The sequence below is a fragment of the Furipterus horrens genome, unplaced genomic scaffold (genome assembly GCF_987537825.1).
Source record: "Furipterus horrens unplaced genomic scaffold, mFurHor1.1.pri manual_scaffold_4, whole genome shotgun sequence".
NCBI lineage: Eukaryota > Metazoa > Chordata > Mammalia > Chiroptera > Furipteridae > Furipterus > Furipterus horrens.
In genome coordinates, this window is record NW_028327174.1 from 92,401,375 (window position 1) to 92,407,398 (window position 6,024).

Below are 6,024 nucleotides of genomic sequence, written 5' to 3' on the forward strand. Positions count from 1 at the left end.
AAGAATTGCTAATGCAAACAAAGATGACTCTTGTTTTACAGAAATATTTTCTGCTTCAGGTGCTAACATGAGCCTACAATGATAGAACAAGCCATTGACACATACCTAAAACTAAAAAGCAAGAGAAAAAATAGAATGGATCACACCCACAAAGAAAATTTTCCATATGGTCTTGTACATTTGTTTTTTAGTGTGAACATTCTGAATTTACAGCAATAATAACTTTGAAAAAGGAGAACCAAGTGACTCACAGCTTCAAGAAAACTAGGCCATATTGTCATTTATAGAAACAGGTGCAACTGGTTTTATTTGGAAATTTTTTCCCAACTATCTTCATGATAAATAAGAGCAGACACCGTGTCAAATGAACCAGAGAACATTGCTCATGGCTGTTGGCAAATCGCTAAATTTCATGGAGATCAAATGGACCTCAGATACCTCCAATACCCCAACTTCCTGACCCTCCCAATGCAGCAGACTCCAGCCTCTGGTCCACTCTGTGGCTAGGCTGGGCAGTGATACTTCACAATGCACACGATTAGTTTCCAGATGGATCTCCACTGAGTCACGTGTAATTGTCACACCCTCCTCACCTTTTACAGTGCTGGTTCTCAATCTTGGTTACACCCAGAATTGCCAGGGAGGCTTAAAATCCCAGTGCCTAGCCCATAGACCCAGTCCAACAAAATCAGAATCTGCAGTGTTGGGCCCATGGTTGAGACCCCTGTTTTAAAGTAACTCTATAATTCTTTATATGATATTTGCAAGAGTAACAAAAACTATATGTTTTCCCCTTAAAAATATATTCCCTATTGCCCTGACTATATGACTGTTGGTTGGAGCTTAAGTGGTTGAATTATAGTCTAATAATTGGCTTCTGGTGAACAAATATTTATTAAGTACCTACTATTCTAGACACTGGGGATGTAGTGGTGGACATGACAACTTCATAGCCCTTCTGGAAGCTCACGGTCTAGAGGAGTCAGACAGATGCCTTTTGGGGCCAAACATTTATCCTTCCAGCTGAAGGGACCACTGACCCAGGACATAAAGCTGAGCCACCGCTGGGGACCTGCCTGGCCCAGGGGCAGCCACACCCAGGGACTGGTCCATGAGGAGTGGGGGGCAAAGGCCTGGTTTTCTTGCCTTGATTTGGGGTACCTCAAAGCTAGCCTAGCAGGATTGGCAGAAGCTCCTGTTGCCACAAAACCTAATTGCTCTATCTCTGTCCAGCCCTGCTTTCTTTGTGCCACATGCAAGGGTGTGGATACCAATGAACTTCATACAAACAAACCTCATTTTAGTTTTCCAGGGAACTTGCCTCAAGTCTATAATGGATACAAGGGTGACAATGATGTGAATATGGTGAGGTGGAGAGGTTGAACATGCATGTTGGAGGCAGAGCTGCTGATGAATTAATTGTGAGATGTGAGGCAAAGCAAGGAATTGGGGATGTCTCCCAGACTGAAGGCCTGGGAAACTCAGTGGGTGATACTGATGCTACTTTCTGAGATTCTGTGGGGAGAAACACTGGCCACAGAAATCTTAGGGTGGTTCAAAAAATAAGGGCTTCCAACTACAGTTGGTAAGTTATCAAATACTCCCCTAATAATGGCTATTATTCTTTGTGTGTTCTAAGCAGTGTGTCTACTTTAATTTGTTTAATTTTCACAGCAGCCCTGCAGGGCAGGTATTATATTCCTGTTCCTGAAATTCCTTTGACTCCTGATGTTGCACCATTCTTCACCTCTGACTCTGGTCAATAGGCTGCACTGGTCTTCTCTCCCTTCTTTGCATGTACCAACACCCTGTGACCTCAGGTCCTTTACATATGCTGTCCTCCACTTGTAGAGCTCTTCCGTACCACCACCACCACCACCACCACCACCTCCCCTGTTCTTCTAGCTGTACTTTCTTCAGATGTTACTTCCTCAAAGTGGTTTCTGTTGTCCTCTCCCTGATAATCAGGTTAGGTTCTCCTGCTCTAACGGTACCCTAAAGTATTCCTTTATTGATTGACTCTACAGTATTCTCTTATTGAAAAAGCATATGTTATTTAATATCTATTTTCTATTAACCTTATAACATTTCTTTGATAATTCACTACAATTATAATTAAATGACTATTTGTTTGTTTGATGAACCTCTTCCTTGGTGGAATTTAAGCTCCCTGAGAGCAGGCACTGACTTGCCCCGCTCTTGCTCCTTGCACAGTGCCTGGCACATAGAAGACTCTCAAAAAATATTTGTTGAATGGATGGTGGAAACATTGAGCCTTAATGAGATTTTAAAAATTCCCATGATTACCAGTAAGTTGTTGTAGAGCTGGGATGTGAATATGTCATAATTTAGAAAAGACTTCATGAATTAGAATAACCCCATCTCAGCTCTGAGGATTCTAGTTGATTATACATTTTCATAGCTTCCTGTCCCTCTCCCTCCTCCCTTCCCCCCATTTTTTATCATCACGTTGAGCACACATGTCACTTGAATCTGGTTTATAATTGCCCGCTGGAGGGAAAATTATTTCCTTGCTGTTCTGGGAGGAGTCACAATGAAGAGCAGGATATTATAGGAACCCATGTTTTAATCCAGTTTGGGGAAGCTTTCTTGAGTTCTGGTGCATATTGGCTTAGTCCAGGCATGGACCAGTCAGATGGGGCAGTCCACTCAACTTTGGTCAGCAAATTATGATGCGTTTTGACCTTTGGAGTCAAACAGGACTGGGCTGAACCATGGGAAGACAGCATGGACCTTTCCTGTGAAACATCCTAGCAGCCGCATGATATAATAATTTTCTAACTTGTTTTCCTTATAACCTGGGGGCCTAAACGAGCTTCAGTGTGCTGGGGTTGAAAAATCTAGGCCTACAGCCGATTCACACCACATGAGGCAGAACAACCACTGTGATTCACCTGTCAGTCACACATGGTGCTCTCCCAACCAGAAAGGTGTGGCTGCCTTTGTGAATCAGAAAATTAAAACTCAAGGAAAAGAATGAGACCTAGGTTACCCTCAAGTTAAAGACAGAACTGGGACCTGAATCTGGGTATCTGGGTATCTGGGTTCCCAGTCATATCCTCTAGATCTTATCACTTGTGCCTGAATGGAAGGAGACGCTCGGGACTGACAATAGCATCTTGCTACTAAGCACTCCACAAGTACCTACTGTGTGCCAAGCCTTGCTCCAAGTGCTTCACGTGCAATAATTAATTTAATCTCAAAACAAAAACCTCATGAAACTGGTACCATTTTAATTCCTGTTTCCCAGTTAAGTAAACTAAGGGTGGCAAATGGGTTTTTTTCACTTCCTCCAAGCTCAGGGGTACTTTCAAAGTCCAAATGAGGAAGAATGGAGCTGAATGTGTCTTATTGAACAAAACCAAGGTGGACTTTGCCCAGATTCCTCTGAGTCATGAATAAATACATTAGAGAAGAAAATGAATTCAATTGAGCTAATTCAAATTTCATGCCACTTAATTTTAATAGGAAGAATATTAGCCCATAAATAACACTTTTAAATAGTTCGAATATGAATATGTGCAATTCGATGTTGAACTGAAGATATTATTTCAACATCATTTAATCTGATTCATCTCAGGAGAAATGAAAGACGCATTTTAGGCACCATAGAACCAGTTGGCTGAAATTCTAATCAGCCTGGGAGCGAATGAAGAAAGCACTGTCTCACAACCAATGACCAGAGTGTAAGCATCTCTGAAGCTTCTGGGGGCTCAGCCCAAGGTAGGTCGGTGCTCCTTTCCTATTCTATCATTAATGTCCCTGTGAGCCAAGCACAGAGCCAAGCACAGAGCGGGTGTGATGCGGTCACAGCACAGGTTCCTGCACTATCATTGCCGCTCCTCCCCCTATCTCCCACACTGCCCATGAGCCCAAGAGCACAGGAGCCATGCACTTTTGGGCATTGTATCAGTAGCCTCTTGCCAGACACCCCTGGTGAATTATAACTGCTGATGGCCAGTATCACCAGTTGCATGCAGACCCCAGCCTCTGCCCTCATACATGTTCCTCCACCTAAGACTTCAGCAGTCTGCAGGTCCCCCAGGACCAAAACCTGCTCATCCAGCAGCCGTCATAAAATAACCCAACCACATGTGCTTCTGACTTTCATCAACCCTAGAGCAGCATTGCCAAACACATTCTGGGAAGTGTTCAGGATCATTCCAAGGGAGCTTTCCCTGGCTAAGAAAGTTTGTGAAACCCTGGGTTAAACTCAAATTTTTCTTTATGGAAGACTTTTTGGAGCCTTTAATATGCTTCTCAGTGCTGTGATTCTCCTAGAAGGACATACAGCCATTCAGCTTACTGTTTTTATTGGGTTCTCCCAAAGCCCTTTGAGCCTGAGTGGAGCACTACCAGAGCAATTTACACATCATCTGGGCTGTGGTGGCTTCCTTTCCACAATCTGAAAAGCTAGGCCAACTTGTTAGTCCACCTGACCATGAGCCAGAGAGGAGAGAGGAAGCTGGACATCCATATTCCAATTCCCATGAGTCACTGGCAGACAGCTGCTCCAAGGACATAAATTTTCTGAGACACAGATTTAGCATAAGTGATTTATTTTGGATATGATCCCAGGAAACATTGTAGGGGTGCAGAAGTGAGACAAGAAAGAGAAAGCAAGCAATAAATAAGCTGTTTTTTTTTTTTTTTTTAAAGCAAGTTACCTGTTACAGACTGAATGCATGTAACCCCCTTCAAAATTTCTATTTTTAAGCACTGACCCCCCAGTGTGGTCATATTTGGAGAAAGGGCCTTTACAGAATTAAGGTTAAATGAAGTCATAAGGGTGGGGCCCTGATCTGATAGGATTAGTGTCCTTCTGAGAAGAGACACCCGGAGACTTGTGAGAACTTAGTGAAAAGGCAGCCATCTGCAAGCCAAAAAGAGAATCCTCACCAGAATCTGAACTCTGCCAGAATCTGGGTCTATGACCTTTAGCTTCTAGAACTGTGAGGAAATCAGTTTCTATTTTTTCAGTCACCCGGTGCATGGCATTTTGTTAGGGAAGTCCGAGCTGACGAATACATTTCCCCTGTGAGTAACAAACTCAAATCTGCTAAGAATCAGAGTCAAACATACACCAGAGACTTGGTTAACCACGAGGAAACAAACTTGAGAACTTGAGCTGGAAGTCTCCAAACAATAATAAGATATAAAGCAAGCTTTATCATGCCAGAGAGCTTGGCATACCAGGGACCGAGAGGGCAGCACAGCCAGAGCAATTTACATATCACTCAGGCACTTCCAACCTGCAGAGAAGGTGGCAAAGCAGGTTCTAGCTTACAGAAGGTCCTTGGGCAAGAGATGCAGGTGCCAGTTGCTAGAAGCTGCCTGGTGTACCCTGAGGGGCAAGGGCCATGCCCCAGGCATGGACAGCACCTAGTACTCCTTTCAAGCATGTACTAGCATCTTGTACAACAGTAATGTTTCTTGAAACAGTTTGGGGAACTCTGCTCTAGACCCATGCCAGAAAAGCTTGACTTCCTGTCAGAATTCTGTCCATTTGCTCATATTTGGCTATATTCATCTGCAAGGGCTGCTATAGCAAAAATACCACAGACTGGGTGGCTGAAACAACAGAAATTTATTTTCTCATAGTTCTGGAGGCTGTGAATCCAAGATCAAGGTATCAACAGGGTTGGTTCCTTCTTTAGGCTCTCTCTTTGGTTTGGACGTGGCCATCTTCTCCTGTCTTCATTTGGTTTTGCCTCTTTCTGTGTATCTGTGTCCTAATCTTTCTTATAAGGACACCAGACAGATTGGATTAAGGCCCCACCCTACTAACTCCATTTAACTCAGTCACCTTGTTAAAGGCCTTACTTCCAAATATAGTCATATACTTACCTGGCAGGGCAGATACCATGATCACGAAGGTGATTTTCCCAGGGCGAGGCTTATCCATTGCACTCCGGATGTGCTGACCCCTGCGATTTCCCCAAATGTGGGAAACTCGACTGCATAATTTGTGGTAGTGGGGGACTGCGTTCACGCTCTCCCCTG

The 6,024-nt window shown here is 43.6% G+C and overlaps 1 non-coding gene across 1 annotated transcript; it reads left to right on the forward strand.

The window, feature by feature from the left end:
* The first annotated feature begins 5,860 nt into the window (after window positions 1–5,860).
* LOC150012436 (U1 spliceosomal RNA) lies at window positions 5,861–6,024 on the forward strand. The gene has a single exon (XR_016510882.1). It is a non-coding gene; the product is annotated as a U1 spliceosomal RNA (small nuclear RNA).